The 16389-nt window shown below is 48.6% G+C and overlaps 1 protein-coding gene across 14 annotated transcripts in view; it reads right to left on the reverse strand.

Moving 5' to 3' along the window:
• BCL11A (BCL11 transcription factor A) overlaps positions 1-16389 on the reverse strand; it is a 101632-nt gene that overhangs the window by 37136 nt on the left and 48107 nt on the right. The window lies entirely within an intron of this gene.

Consider the following 16389-nt stretch of genomic DNA (forward strand, 5'->3'; position numbering starts at 1 on the left):
TTAGAGAGTTTGGGGAAGACAAAGTGGAAACACCTAACTACCTTCACTCTGGGGAGCTGGTCAACAGCAGTCCACCTGCTGACAGGTCCCTGTTAGTCATTTACACCCTTTCTCATCCCATTTCCTTTTTGTCGTGTGGCCCATAGCACATCCACATAATACCAGCTCTTGGAAGTCAGTTCTACTCTACTACCTAATTCACTTCTGCCACTGTGAGATTTTCCCCAAAGCTGCCAAGTCTCCTAGAAGCTTACATTCCTTTTGCAGTGAACACACAACTACCCTGCCTTCTGCTAAAATGCCCTCCTCATTGTCCAGGACCAGAAGCCATGCTGTACACCAAGTGATCAACCACAGACAAAAAAAGCTTGTTTGACCAACATCTGTCTCAAAAGAAAACTCCGGCCAGGAGGAGGAAGTACCATGACGGAAGCTACAAAGATGTTCTGACCACTTCAAATCCTAATAGAAGCTAGTCCTCCTCTAGAACATTCTGGGTTCACTAGGGTCTCTGCTTTCCTTTTGACTCTCCATGCATCCCTGGCTAATCTCCTGGGCCCCAAAAACCTCCCTTCCCCTCTCAAATGTCTATTTAATACTCCTATATAAACTTTTCTCTTACATCATCCAGAAAAGTGCATTTGGGTTCAGGTTAGTTTAAAATTCTTTCAGGCTTTTCTTTTTTTTTTTTTTAAATTTTATTTTATTTTTAAACTTTACATAATTGTATTAGTTTTGCCAAACATCAAAATGAATCCACCACAGGTATACATGTGTCTTTCAGGCTTTTCTTCCTCCTCTCTGATTTCCTGTTCATATCCAAGGCCAAGCTAAAAGTCTGCTGGTCACCTTGGCATAAAGAATCACTCTCTGCCTTTCCTGACCTTAAGGAGCACACATTCCCTGCACCACCCTGGACACATAACCAGTCCTTCCATCGCTCATTACCTCTCAATGCCCCTCCTTAACTCTACACCTTCCCAATGTGCTCCTGAAGTGCAAGGACTCTGTCTTCCATTTATTTTTATTTCATTTCAAAGGACCCAGCACAGCATGTGATATATGATATACATATATCTTAGAAACTCAACAAATAGTGGTTAAATGACTGATTTGCCTTCCTAAAAGGAAAGTTATTTTTCCAAGTATCATTTCTGTTCATAATGACAATTTTAACCATCTCTGTAGCCACAAACAGTTCCCTTCTGATATCTGCTTGTATTTCCAGATAAAAAAAAGGCAAGTGGCAGTAACCTGTTATGCTACACAAAGATTAGCAGTAATATCCACCCTCTTTAAACAGCCATTCCACACCCTAGAGAAGAGCAGAAGTGAAGCCCAGGCACCAACCAGAGCATGTGCCAGGTTGATTGAGTCTGGCTGTCAGTTACCAAAAACTAACATCTTTACAGGAAACTCATCTTTAAGTCTGCACAGCCCTCTAGCTCAATTTCAACCTTGGTCAGCTGCAAAGACATTAGGTTTGGCTGAAGCACACAATGAAGGCAAAACGCTAAGCTCTAAAAACATACTTTTAATATTCTCTTGAATCTAGCATCATCAAAAAGGACTTCACTCTGAGGCCAGAGAGAAGGAAACATGGCCACTTTATCTATCCTAGTTTGTAAAGGGAACTCCCTAGAAAAATGAGGGCAACAACTAATTTAACTATTATTTGTAATGTCGCCCTCAAGGCACAGGCTGGGCTGAATGTTCACATCAAGGCATCCAGGGCATCCCTTTTCCATCTTGACAGCCAAGTCCCGGAGTCAGGCCTTGTGCCCAGTGCAACCCAACGCCACACACACGGAGGTTTTCCGTGTAAGGATTCAAATCTACATGGCCTTAGCATAAGCTAGGCTCAGAAAAGGCAGTCCCCTCAAGTCTACCAAATGAATGAGGAAAGTCTAGATGTCACATGTACGCTGACAACCTTAAGTTTTGCATGAGAGATGATTTGCAGAGGAAGATGGATGTTAAAAACACAAAAATTCTCACTTTACAGGAATTCACCAGACAGTCACACGGTTGGGATCACCCTCCACCCAAAGAGAAGATATATCAGTGAGTAAGACTGACTCAGGCATATTCTCCCCTTTTATATTTTAAAGCCCTCTGGTTTATGAAATAAATCCCCTCCCCTTACTGTTCCTCACCTCACACACTCACAAGTGCTCATGAATTTCTCACATGTGCTCTGCTCATGGTGGAAAGCATCATCTCAGTCTGCTTCTGCCTCTCTCCAGGCATTACCGACTTCCATGAAATCTCCAAAGCCAAATCTCTAAATCTGCCCAGAGATGGCTAGAGTCTTGAGATGATGCAAACAGTTAAAAGCTAGAGACAGACAGACAGCCTTCCATGATGGTCCAATTCAAGTATTGGTTTTTATTTTTTAGCTTTATTGGGGCATAATTTACATACAACAGTCACTTACTTTAAGTGTACAGTTTGATGAATTCTGCTAATTGTATACAGTTGTAGAACTTCCACCAAAATCAGACAGAGGACATTTCCATCACTTTAAAAAGTCTTCTCATGCCCCTTTGCAGTCAATCCCTTCTCCTAATCCCCTGACCCCTTTTAAACACTGATCTACTTCTCATCATTTTAGTTTTGATTTTTCTAAAATCTCATGTAAATGGAATCAAACTGCATTAAACCTTTTAACTTCTTCCACTGAGCAGAATGATTTTGAGATTCATCCATGTTGTTAGATGTATTACCATTTCATTCTTAAATTGAATATTCCACTGTATGGCAGTACTGCAATTTGTTTATCCATTCACCTATCGACTGGCATTTGAGTTGTTACCATTTTTTGACTATTAGGAACAATGTTCCAATGAACATTTGCATATATGTATTTGTATGAATGCATGTCTTTATTTCTCTTAGATAAATAATATCTAGAGGAACTCAAGTTTTGAGAACACAAAAAAGTTTTTGAGTTTGAGAGTCCAGGGAACCCCCATTTTGTCACCTTACAGCCTGTCCCATCCCCATCCTCCTAGTCCTCAAGGAATTCAACTCCAAAGCCTGTATCGCAGCCTGGCTCAATTAGCAAATGTCACCTTATTCCAAGCAGAGACCTTTCTGATACTCTAGTGGAATGATGGGAAATGACCCCAAAACATTTTTATAATAGCCATTCTTTAGGACTGAGACCCCCTTCTGAGTCAGGAGTAACTATTAAATGTGGTGCTGAGAGTCCTGAGAGCCTCCCCCTCTCCAGGTCAGAAAGGGGGGTGACTGACCTCCCCCACTAGCTGTGTAATTGAACAGCAGCCAAGGGTCCTGAAGATAACTTCTACCTTGCCAAAAGGCCTTGGGAAGGAAGACAACATCAAGGCCTCCCTCGGAAGGGCCCCCAGCTGCTGCCCAGAGCTGTGGACACAGAGAATCCCCAGATGATGTGAGGATTCCCCCTCCCCTCTCCCCTCCCTCACTGGCTGTGACAGGGCAGGGCTAGGAGACAACAGGTGACCACGAAGCAGAAAGCTCCTTGAGGGAGCTGGAGCCTTGAGACTGGAGCTGCAGTGGCCCCCAGCAGCGGCAGAGGCAGGCCAAGAGAAGACACAGGAAGTGGAGGGAGAGCGGACAAAAGAGGGGCAGCCACCTTAAATAGAAAAACAACTCAAGGGGAAGTGAAGGGAAGTCGCTCAGTCGTGTCCGACTCTTTGCAACCCCACGGACTATACAGTCCATGGAATTCTCCAGGCCAGAATACTGGAGTAGGTAGCCTTTCCCTTCTCCAACCCAGGAGAAGGTTTCCCTTCCCAAACCAGGGTCTCCTGAATTGCAGGTGGATTCTTTACCAACTGAGCTATCAGAGAAGCCCAAACAAGTTGAGAATGAGCCAAGTGAGACTCAACACAACTTACTGAGTTATAACACTATTTCCAAATGTAAGACTTTGCTTGTCCCAGATATGCAATTACATGGCTTCTCCATCCATGGGATTTTCCAGGCAAGAATACTGGAGTGGGTTGCCATTTTCTTCTCCAGGGGATCTTCCCAACCCAGGGATTGAACCCTGGTCTCCCACATGAGGGCAGACTCTTAACCGTCAGAGCCACCGGGGAAGTCCCAAGAAAACAAAACAGAGACTGCTACGGGCAATAAACTAAGAAAGGGAAAGTGAAGCCCTGTGAGTGAAGTGCACCTGCATAACTTAGGAGACCTACGCAAATCCTCATTTATGGGGCAACACATCTCTTACCTATATAGACTGAGGAAGCATGAGGCAGTGGGGAAGATGGTGCTGGCAGTGGTTCGGGACTGAGAAGATGGGAGGCTGGGAGATAGGAGGCAGGGAGCCCTGGCTTCTCATCCGTGCACTGACACCATCTGGTCTAGTGACCATGCCGGGTCTCATCACCTCTGCGGAGTTCAGTTGCCCCACGGTAAACAAGGAAGTTGGTGTAAATGATCTCTAATTCTCTAATGTCTTAAAAATCTTGTGTCATTTTTGCAGAGATGGGAGTACAGGGAGAGGAGGGTAGAAATGGCCCAGAGCTGGGTGGGATAAAATATCGAAGGAAGAAGAGTGTATACATTCCAACTACCTAATCTCCAACTGGCAGAGCCAGACCGGGGGAGATACAGACTGGTCCTGGCTCACTCCTAATGTTTCACCACCAAACTCTATTTTTTTAGCTGGAATTTAAAAATTGACTCATATGTAAAATGGGAATAATAATAGTATCTGCTTAATAGGAGTTGTTATGAAAGTAAAATGAGTTAATATTTGTAAAGTACTTAGAAATGAGAAAGTGCATACACTTTATTGTGAAATAAAACACATGCCTCCTGGTATTTGTTACACCTCAGCAAAAATGAGGTCATCAGTTCCTTTCCCAAGAGGAAGTTGGGATCAGGGGAAAAGGGAAGAGGGGGAGCATAGATCAAGAAATTCAAGGTTGGAGGGAGGGGGCAGTTGGGAATGCAGTTTCCAAGCTACTGTGCTTATAGGCATCCATATATGACCAGTGGATGGAGAGATGGACAGATGAAAACAGACAGACAGTGATGAGGTGGGGAGAGTGCGTTCAAGGGAGCCTTCACCTCCTTTACAATTTGGGGAGGGATGACCTAGTCTACCTGCCACGGCATACAAATAATTTTATTCCTCTTGAGTAACAAAATCCAATTCTCCACCAACAAAAGAACCTTTTGAAAGAAGCCACCTGAGCGCAGTCACAGACCCAGAGATCGGCCACTCCTCTTCCACCCCACCCTCGTGCCCACCCCAATCAGAGGCCAAGCCCTTCCATGGGGCCTTTGATAAAAGCAACTGTTGGCCTGCTCCAGACCAACACAGTTGTGTTGACCCTGGTGGGTTTTGGCTAAGAGTAGATGCCACAGCTCCTTCCTGGCCAGCTTGGGACTCTGTACTAGAATCAGCAAGCTGTTCATATTTGTGCACACCTGGACACTGACCAGCTGTATCTCTTCAGCTGTATCTCTCTGGATAGCTCCCAAGTCCTGCCTATCTTCCTTTCTTATCACAGGGATGGCAGGCAGGGTTCATCAGTAAATCAGGGTGGAACCCCTTAGAAATGAGTCCAGTCTGGCCAGTGGAGGCAGTCAGTTTGTATCCCAAGTTGGGGTGCAGAAATTATTATGGTCCCTGTGCTTTGAGAGTTTGGAGTACATATTCATAAAAGACGTTTGGCAAACTCCCTTCCTGCTCAGAAACAGACACCTCATTGCTCCTCCCCAACCCAATCCCCTGCACTGTGGGAGCCTGGGGCAGAGATAACTTGGGGCAAACAGCAACTCCAGATTCTAAATGGCATTGTTGTTTCTGTGAGTCTAAAATTTCAAGGATATTTTCAATCTTCTTAGAATGTTTTTTAAAACACCTAAGACATAATCTATAAATCCTGGAAAGACTGCCAGGAAAGGGGAACACAAACTAAACAAAAGGGGACCAGGGCCACTCTCATGTGAAAGCTCAACGTATGATGAAGGCTTTTAGGATAACAAAGAGGGGGGATGAAAGAAAGCTATGCGTATGCATATACAGAGGAAATGGGTTAGGAGAACATGGATTTGCTCATGAAATCCCAGAATTCTAGCACCAGGAAGGGTCCCTGGAAACTGGGAAAACAAACTAGGACCCATAAAATGGAAGTTGAAAAAAAAAAAAAAAAACATTTACAGAATGCCTTCCCTCGTGAGGTGGGGCAGGCTGCCACCAACTGGGAAAGGGGAGAGCTGACTATCCCAAAGATGTCACTAAAGGGGCAAGTGCTGAGCCCTCTGAGGCAGAACTGGAAACTTTTTGAAACCATTTCCCAGCAGAGACAGACCTGGTGCTGACCATCTGATGACAAGTCATCCTTGTCCTCTAGTCAGTTCCGACACACAGCCTAAGTGGGCTCAGAGCAGCAGTCGGCAGGCGCGAAGGGCAAGAGAAAAAGTGACGTCATCTTCCACTTGGCCACTAGTTGGAGACAAGGATTCGAGACATGGACGATGAGTCCCTCTCTCCCTTTTGTACTGCCCTCTTGCCTAACAGATGTCTCTGTCCCAGCATCTCTTAGGGGCCTGGGCCATTTCTGGGAGGCAAACTCTGATCACATAGAATTTAGTTCTAGGACAGCCAGCCCTCTGCATTCCATTATAAGCTCTCTCTGTGTTCCCAAGAGGAGTCTTAGCCAACTCCTTCCTTCCTCTGACCTCCCTCACTGTGCACCACTGCAGTATTCCTGAAAAGCAGTACATAAACTGAATTTCGGTAAAGCAAAGCCCATTCATTCTTCCATCAATAAATCGTAAGAGATGACTGAACACAACTTAGCACCTAATTTCTGTCTTCACTATACTGTCTCCCCAATTATTTCATGAGAAGTCTTGTTTCCAAAGAGACTACCAGTTCTCCAAGGAAGGAAGCATGCTCCCTACTTCTTTCCCAGGGTTGGATACACAGAGTGCTGGGCACATACCTGTCGGTCAAGGAGTCTGATTCTCTTTAACTAGCACCCTCTAAACTAGAGCTATGAGTCTATTTGCTTGCAGGCTTCCTTTTCTACCGAGGTCCTTCACCAGAGTAGTTAATGACCTGTAAACACTTTCTGAGGTAGACAAACATTCCATCAAAGAGAAATACCACTGAGGATCCTTTGGTAAAGTGAAAAAAAAAAATCTTTTGTAAAATGACGCATCACCTTTTTACTGCTCTATTTGATAAATTCAGATTTTTCACAATATGGACAATTCAAGGATGTATAAGCTATCTTCAAGTCAACACCTAGAAACCAGTCAGCAAACTATCAGAGAGCTATGAAGTCTAGACTCAAACCTCAGCTCCTGAACTGAATTGGAATGTTCCAGGTAGACACATCTGTGGCCTCTAAAATCAGGAAATCAGTTGAAAATTCAATCAGCACTTACAGTTAGCACCTACCTCATGACCATATCCTCTCATGGTGATGATAATGGCCATGATGGTAATAATAACAATAGCTGCCACTGAAGAGCACTCTACAGCTGACAGAGCAATTTAACAACCTGTCCTTTCTTGGAAGGTCTTCTAGACCAGTCTCATACTCCCCCTTTCTCTGTGTTACCACCTTATCTTCAGCACACATTTCCCCCAGAGGGCTCTGCAACCTCTTTTGTCCCATTTCTCTCTTTGCCAGTGAGAAGATAACACTCTAGTAGAGAAATGCTCCAAAGGGTGCTGTGCTTGGTTCTAAATGAAACCATATCAGCCAAGGGCCACCACAAGAACCCACAAGGTTCAAGCACTGCTGAGATGGCAGGGATCCCCAGGGCAGCCCCTAGAGAGGCAGATCTGGTCCTCTGGGGAAGGACATTGCTTCAAGCAAGGCTGGGGTGAGTTCAAAGTCCCTGGAAGGTGTTGGGGTGGTGGGAGCTGGATTGGGTCAGACTCTAAGCAAGAAGGGCCTCTGGGAGATGGGTGTGGGGTTCTTCAAGGGGACACCACAGCCCTGGGCACAGAGGTGGTGAGTGGAGATAATGCCCACAGTGATAACCAGCAGGGCTCTCCTGGACACTGCAGGCTGGGCAAGGCCTCAGAGACAGCTCACGGGACATGTGGCAGTGTGCTCCGAGGAGAACTCCTCCCCACCGGTGACCCCTATCAGTGCCGACCAAGCACGCAAGATGTACACCCAGGCTGGGCTGGACACAGGGGTGTCCGCAAGGTTGCCTGGCGTGCACTTGGGAGGTGGGAGGTGACAGTGCATTGTGCATGTACCAGGGAGGCACCCTGAAGCACTGGGCTGCCCCATACCCACTTTCCTTCCTAGAAGTGGTCTGGGGCATTCATAACATAGCCACCTCTGGCACATGGGCACATTTTCCAAATGATAATGCATGCTAAGTTGCTTCAATCCTGCCTGACTCTTTGCAAACCTATGAACCATAGCCCCCCAGGCTACTCTCTATCCATGGGATTTTCCAAGCAAGGATACTGGAGTGGGTTGCCATTTCTTCCTCCAGGAGATCTTCCCAACCCAGGGATCAAACCCACGTCTCTTATATCTCCCACACTGGCAGGCAACTTCTTTACCGCTAGCACCACCTGGGCTTGTTTTCCAACTTTTAATGGCAAATGGGTTTAGTGTGCTGGAGAAATGTGAGCAGGGGTGAGCTGACCCATCCATCTACTCACCAACATGTATCATCAGGAAAGAGGGAAGCAGGCTGATGAGGGAAGAGGGAAAAGGAAGCCAGAAGCCGGCGGGGCTGCTGAGGTCACCTGCAGGTCCAAGGTCAGCCCAGATTCGCCCCATCATTTGCCAGGCTGCTGATTTTCTGAGAAGCATGGAGACTTGGCTGCTAAAGGAAATCGCTCGGGTTTGTGTCGTAAGCCATATGTACCCTGCACACACGTTTGAATCACCCGTAAACTTGATCAACCTCAGATGACTGGCCAACTCCTGAAGTAACCGCATTTCTCTAACAGAACAGGAAGCAAGCAGGGTGCGGGATGTGCAGCAGGGGCAGCAGCTCCTCCCATTTTCCCTTCCCCCAACTCTCTCTGCACACCGCATGGAAAGGGAAGGATGCCACAGGGGCGACTCACATGGAAGGCTACCCCAGGCAGGTCCCCTGGAACTCAGGTTCCCAGAGCTGCGGTCACCTTCTCCCATCTTTGGGCCCATGCCAAGCTAGAGGACAATGTCTGCCCACAGAGCAGGGCGAGGCTGGCAGGGCTCAGGCCAGCCACACATGCTGGGCAAGGTCAGCAGACAGCATCCATCGGTAGGCCGTGCCGCACTTTCAGCCCATAGAGCTGACAAGTCAAAAGACCACCATGCCTGTGCTTCCAGAGCCATGCCTCTGTGACAAAACACACATCCTGCAACACCTCTGAGTGACCTAGAGTCAAGCGGAACATTTCCTCCCAGTGGACAGGAAAGGTAATTCACTCCATTTTACAGGCGAGGAGCCTGAGGCTCAATGGGGTTGGTTGGCTTGTTTCAGGCCACCCGAGGCCAATGGCTGAAGGAACTCAGATGTACCTGGCTTTATGGAGGGGCTGACTTCTCAAGACAATGTCTGCCAATCTCCCTACACCTACCCATCTACCCCAGGGACCATGCAGGACCAAAGTGTGGACCATAGTGAAAAAACTCACTCAGCCTTGAGGGAAGAGGCTGCCGTGAAACAGGTCTGGAGGTCAACACCTAGACCACAGTGTGCGCTGGAGAGAGGGGTGCAGAGGCCGGTGCTGTCTGATACTCCGTCTTCTCATTTCTCCCTCCTCTCGGCCTCCCAGCTCATAACCTTCAAGATTGCGAGACCCTGTGTTTACTGCCCCACACCCAGCTCCAGCAGCTGGCTGGCCTCCAGCAGGACTGAGACTCTGAGGGAGAAGGCGCCAGCCTTACTCCTCCCCGCAGGCCAGGCCGGGCCTCCACGGGTGTGCCCACCCCACCGCCCAGCAGCCTGCTCTCGAGCTGTCTTTTGTCTCTCATCTGGTCTGCTGCAGCTCTCCCAGCTCCTTCTCCTCCTTTCAGTCCTCTGCCCAGGCCTGCCTAAGGCTGCTTGCCAGAACGATTGCATGTCAGGGCTCTGCCCAGGGCACTGAGGGTTGGGACTCCCACAGTCCTGTTTCTCTGGCCAGGGTGGATCACCCAGAGGCCTGGAAAGGTCTGGAGGGAGCCCCTGGGGCCACAGAGGGGCTATGTTTAGAGAGGCAATCCTGACGGTGCCACTCTGGGGAGGAGAGAAGGGACAGGTGAGATTCCCAGGGCCAGTTTCCTCAGGCTGAGCCACCTCTGACTTCTCCATCCCCAAACCACACCCCTGCTGGCTGACAGACATGCCTCCAGATTATGGGACAACGGGAGCAGCAGTAGCCTGGCCAGGGCATTAATCCCCGGCAGGAACGCACGCTGGAGCAGGCAGATAGTGACACCGGTAAGGAAGGAAGGGGAGGCCCTGAGAAAGACAGGGGAAGAGTGGAAAGGACAAGGGGTACTATCGGCGCTCCACTTCTCCCAACCCCCAGGGACCAAGTCCAGGGCCAGGCTGCAGGCTGCCACCCCTCGAGACAGCACCTGCCAGCAGGCCAGGTATCAGGTTGGTGGGCCTGGAACTGCAAACCCAGACCTGAGTGGGCCACATGAGCTCAAGCCCAGGTGTGTCAGCAGAGGGGGCACTCAGGCTCTCTGAATTAGATTCTGGAATCTTCATCTGCAGGACTTCCTGGCTGTGTGATCCAACGCAGTTCTTTCTCTGAACCTCAGTTTGTTCATCAGTAAAATGTACATGACAATGGTGTATTGCCAGTCTGCTGGGGTTGCTGTGGAAACTGATTAAAATAGTGTCTGAGAAACAGTCAGCCCAGAGCAGGAACTCAGGACCTGCTAGAACTCAGTCACCTCGCCCTGTGGGCTCACAGCACTCCTGAATCTCCGAGTCCTCATCTGTAACATGGGAGAAGACTTAACTGTTGGTCCCAATCATGGTCAAGTAAATCAGCCACAGAGGCCTCCAACACCACACGCTCAGCTCTCAGCTCTCATGCTCAGAGACCTGTTCCTGGGAAAGTGTTAGCGAATATCCAATTTTACACTTATTTACATCCTCATTCCAGAAATGCTACCTTCATTCCACCTGATATATAATGGCACCCAATTTCATTCATTTGTTCCAAACATGAACTGTTAATGGTGGGGAGAATAAAATGAAATGAGCCTCATTGCTTGGCTTCAAGGAGCTCACAGTCTAGCAGCTCTAACCCTTATTGATCTGTTAACAGACATGGAAGTGTCTCAGGAAGCTGTGGGTCCTTCAGGGAAATGAAGGACACCTTCGTAACAGGATTACTCGCTTCCAAATGGTTTATAAGTTCTTTTTCAGGTGCTCACCTACGTGGCAAGAGATGAAGGCCTTTCCGAAGTATTGAATTGCTTCCTTAATCACAGCAGTGTGCTCGTCTCATGTGAGTACTTGAGGAGGGGGGTCAGAAGAAGCTACACTGAGAAGTTGTACCAGCCTCCCTGCATTCCAGAATGGCCTCTTCTAGTTATTTTACTAGTGAATGACGGCACGGGCTAATATTATGTTTCTTTCTCCACAATTTGCATTGCATTACGTGCAATCGCAGGCTAACAAGGTTTCAGGGAAGAGCAGATCAAAAATAAGCCTCACTCCGTGGAGAAGCTTTGCCACCAGAAGTCCTGGAAACCTGACAGCTTTGCATGTTGCAACAATGCAACTCAAGACTATCAGCAACATATAAATATTTGTACAGACACTTATCAAGGCAACAATCAGCAATCAGGTCCCTCAGAAGTGAGCTGATGTGCTTTACAGTTTATGGTCTTGATTTGTAAAAGTCGGCAAAACAAAGCCACACACAGCAGATTTGCTAAGTTCCAAAGTCAGAGAGTAGGTAAATAGTGCAAACGTGTTGGCTTCCCTCCCTGGCTCACTTCTATGGGGTGTGAGCAAACGGAAAAATAAACCATCGGAAAAAGTCTCAGCCTAATAAAATTACACAGACAGAATGACTTCTTCGTGAAACCCAGAAGGGTAGCGCGGTCGGTCCTTGTTAGCACATATCTGTACTCTGTCGTGATCCCAACTCCCGGCTCCCAGGTATTGCCCGAGAATGGTCACAGTCGGCTTCCTCTCTTCATCTTCCTCCTACATCAAAAAGTATTATTCACACCCAATTCCACGCTTTCGAATAGTAAAATGTGCATTTAAACAATACCAAAGAGAATAAATTTGTCTCTGATTGTGGTAATATAGTTGAGTCAGAAAAAGCACTTGACTGGTAATCAATAGACATAAATTCTATAGATTCCCCTGGTGGTCCAGTGGTTAAGACTCTGGGCTGCCAGTGCAGGGGTCATGGGTTTGATCCCTGGTCAGTGGAACTAAGATCCCACATGCTGCACAGTATGGGCCAAATGGTAAAAAAAAAAATATATATATATATAAAGATTAACTTTTTAAAAAAGACATAAATTCTAATTCTGTCACTAAGAAGCTGTGTGACCAGGAGGAGGCACTTCATCTCTAAGAGAACAAAGTTTCTCATGGGTAAAATGAGATGGGGGAGGAGTGAGTGAGACGGAGAGAACACCCGTCCATCCGGGGCTTGTCCCTTACTCTCTTCCAAACATCACCTGCTTGGGGCCCACAGCCCATCTAGGGTGGATAGCTACTTGCTTGGAGCAAAATCAATGTGTCTGTCATCTTAATATGCATGGAATGTGTTTAAATAAGGATCAAAGCCAGTCAGGAAGGTATCTGTGGGGAAGGGAGCAGATCCAGACCCACTCACTGCATCTGCCTTAGGGGTGGGAGTAGGGGAGGAAGCCACATCCTGCAAACTGGGTCCCCCCCAATGCCAGAAGGGAGGGGCCCCATTCTGAAGCCCCCGCTGTCTCCAAGCAAGTGAAGGACAGACTGAGGTCCAACCGGGAGACCCAAGGGAGAAAAGAGGGGTAACTGCAAAGGAACCTCATTTCTCAAGGTTCTTAATAACACCCTCATCCATGCCACCCACTACCGACTGGGCAGATGTTCCAGGATGCAGACTTCGCCCTGCGAGACAGAAGCTCTTGCTCCCTTTGCACAACACCACAATTTCCTCTCCACCGTCTCTCCTCCACTACTCCAGCACAAGGCATGAGCCTCCTATGTACTCCCTAGACTTCTCATGCACTTACGACCCAAGATTCCAGGAAGGAATCTGCAGCGCTCAGGCCTGAACGCTGTCCAGACTCCAACACCAGGGCCTGTCCCACATCCACGCCGTGGTTTCCACACCCAGCAGTTCTCACCCAGCCCTGGAGAGCCTTCAGCAAATACCCAGATGGCCCCGACAGGAGAGTGTGGCCTCCTGTGAGGGCTAATTTAACCCACACCAAAGAGCTGAGAGACAAGATATAAACCCAGTGCCCACTGAGAGGGACAGTATTCTGGCTCCTTTGTCAGAATTCAATTCTTTTTTGTAAACTTTTAAAAATTAGACAGTAATTTGCATGTATCTAAACCTTCTGAAAATTGACTTTTATCAATTTTTTTAAAAAGGGAAAAAAAAAAAAAAAAACAGAAGGAAAGGAGCAAGGGAATGAAAGACATTGAGTGTTAAGGCTCAACCAAACCAAAACAGGAAGGAAGGAAGAGAAATGGGGGAGGGAGGAAGGAAACGAAAGACAGTGGGCATCAAGGCCCTACCAGACGAAAACTTCACATTTTCCCTGCCTGTCAAAAGCATTCTCCACTTCGGGAGGCATATTCTGAGAACTCTGAAAGTATCACTGGGCCTTCACCACCTCTGTGCCACAGCGTCCTGGTCTCTTTTTTGACTCATACTTGCCTGGCAGGACTCCCCCGAACAAGAGAGGGGCCCACTGAGCCTGCGCACAAAGAGAACCAGGGCCCAGGGCTCACATGGATGGCACGGCTCCCGCCTGGCCATCCATGCGCAGCTGCGGGAGCAATGATGAAGCTGCATGGTCTTCCCAAAGGTCTGTCGGGTCCACCCTTCCCTTTCTAAGCCTCCCCGGGGCTCACCCAGCCCAGCCACCCACTGCAAAGGTAAAGAAGGCCACCAACCTGAATGCCAGCTTATTACACATGTCTGAACCTTCCACCCTGCCTGCGCACTCTCTCCGAGAGGGAAGTAGGACAGAACAAAGAAGTCACCCTTGACCCCTGGGGTTTCACACTTACACTAATGCTCTTTTTGGAATGGCAGCTCAGCATCCTGGAACCCAGGAAAAGTAGAAGCAAAAGGTGAATCAAAAGTCAAGGGGGTTCCCCGCCTGTCTCCCCCACCCCCACCCTCCTCCTCAGAGCCTTGGCTCAGCATTGCAGCAGGTCGAGGATAAGCCCCAGAATCAGGTGCCACTGCTCCCCAGGAAAACAACCTAAAGTATTTACTGAGAAGCTCCTCCAGGTTAACACTGCCCCTGGTGCTTTCGGACCGTGGAAATAAATTCTTGAAATTATACAGAAAAGCAGAATGTCAGGTACATTTCGGTCCCTGCAAACTCTCTGAGAGCAGACTAACCCCTGTCACCTGTCTCCCCACAGCTTCCCTGCCCCAAAGCGCTCCAGGTCCCTCTGTCTGCCCTGTGGGCGGACTGAGCACGGGAGCAGGGACTGTGGAGGCCTCAGTCCAGATCCTAAGTTGACCCTGAAGCTGTGTGAGACCAGACGAACCCTTTACCCTCTCAGGCTTAGACACCACCTTCCCTGCCTCTTTACAAGGTTACTCATGAGGGAAGACTCACATATGCTGCTGCTCACCCAAGGGCTTATTCCAGAACCGTAAATACACACCATGATTTTACATCTAGTCCCATTATTAAGAGCACAGTGGATATTTGAAAGGGGTGGGCCCAATTTCTCATAAACCCAGAAAGCTGGAGGGTTGGCAAGAAAGGGAGGAACAAGACACTGGGAGATTGCTTCAAGGTCATCCTATGCAGCCCCATCCTTCCAGATTCTTCCAAATGCCTGCTGCAGCAACAGCAGCCCCACAAGAACACCCTGCTTTGTCAGGACTTGTAGTGAAATGTGTTGGAGCAGCTGTCAACTTGGGGGAAATCACTCATCAGGTAGTCAGCCGAGTAGGGCAGCTTTCAGCTGGACAAACACTGCATCCACCACGGGAATGAGAGCCTTCCTGTCCTGCCCTTGGGGGCCGAACCCACCCGCCTTTTCCTTCTTGTCTCAACCAGCACGAAGACACACCTCTCACCCTTCCTTCCAGCTCCCTCAGCTCTTCTTCAAGGGACGAAGACCTTAGGGCCACCGAGGCAAGAATGTGGTGAAATCAGGACCTCTCCGCCTGCCCCACCTACAAAAGGTAGCTGCTTTGTGATGAGGATGGTAATCCTCCATTGGGGCCTTTCATTTCAGACCAACTCATTCGTGGTTGACTCCCAACCAGGAACAAGGCAATTACAAATATGCCCAGGAATAAATCTACCTGAGAGAGGGCGACAGTGTCCCTACATCAACAATGGGCAGAAGAATGTGCATCCAGAAAACCAACAGCCAGGAGTCCCAGGGACACTTGGTGAATAACCCAGGTAGGGTGTTACAGGCTACGTACAGGACACCACACCAGGCTCCATAGGCCGGGTGAAGCCAGATGGTGTCAGAAGGCAGAAGAGCGATTGTCAGCACACCTGAAAGTCCCCTTTCGCTAGCACTCATTGACATCCACCACACTCCATCAGGCCTCCCAGCTGTCTCAGGGAGTAAAGAATCCGCCTGCAGTGTCAAGACCCAGGTTTGATCCCTGGGTCGGCAAGATTCCCTGGAGAACGGCATGGCAATCCACTCCAGTATTCTTGCCTGGAGAATCCATGGACAGAGGAGCCTGGCAGGCTATAGTCCATAGAGTCGCAAAGAGTCAGACACAACTGGAGCAACTGAGCACGCGCACACACTCCATCACAGGGAGGTGGGAAAAAGCACCTGGGCTCCAAGAGCCTGTCGTGTTAGCCAAATGCCAGCACTCCCATTTTGTCCAACGGCATGGAGGGAAGGTGGCTGGCCAGAGGCTGGTGCTCTGGGCCCTCATTTAAGTCCCTGTACGGCAGAGAAAGTCACCTTCACTGGCAAAAGCTGTGGGCAAACCTGCCTCATCTCATGCCCCAGGGCTCTGGCAGCAGCTTCTGTCCTAGGCTGTAAAATCCTTTGGAACCCCGAGGCAGCCCTCCTTGGATTCTGGACAGAGCTGGCTTGGAGCGCCAAGGAAAGAGACCCAAGCGTGCCAAGCCTCAGCCATCCAAGGTGACAAAGACCTCACGAGAGTGTGTCTTGCCTTTTCAGGCTCAGAGAGTGGGCCTTGGCTGGCCAGCTGCCTCCCAGGAAAGCCCTGGCTGTACAAAATGACCCAAGTGCCTTTGTGTGTCTCTGCTCAGAGGA

Source organism: Bos javanicus, chromosome 11 (genome assembly GCF_032452875.1).
Source record: "Bos javanicus breed banteng chromosome 11, ARS-OSU_banteng_1.0, whole genome shotgun sequence".
Lineage (NCBI taxonomy): Eukaryota > Metazoa > Chordata > Mammalia > Artiodactyla > Bovidae > Bos > Bos javanicus.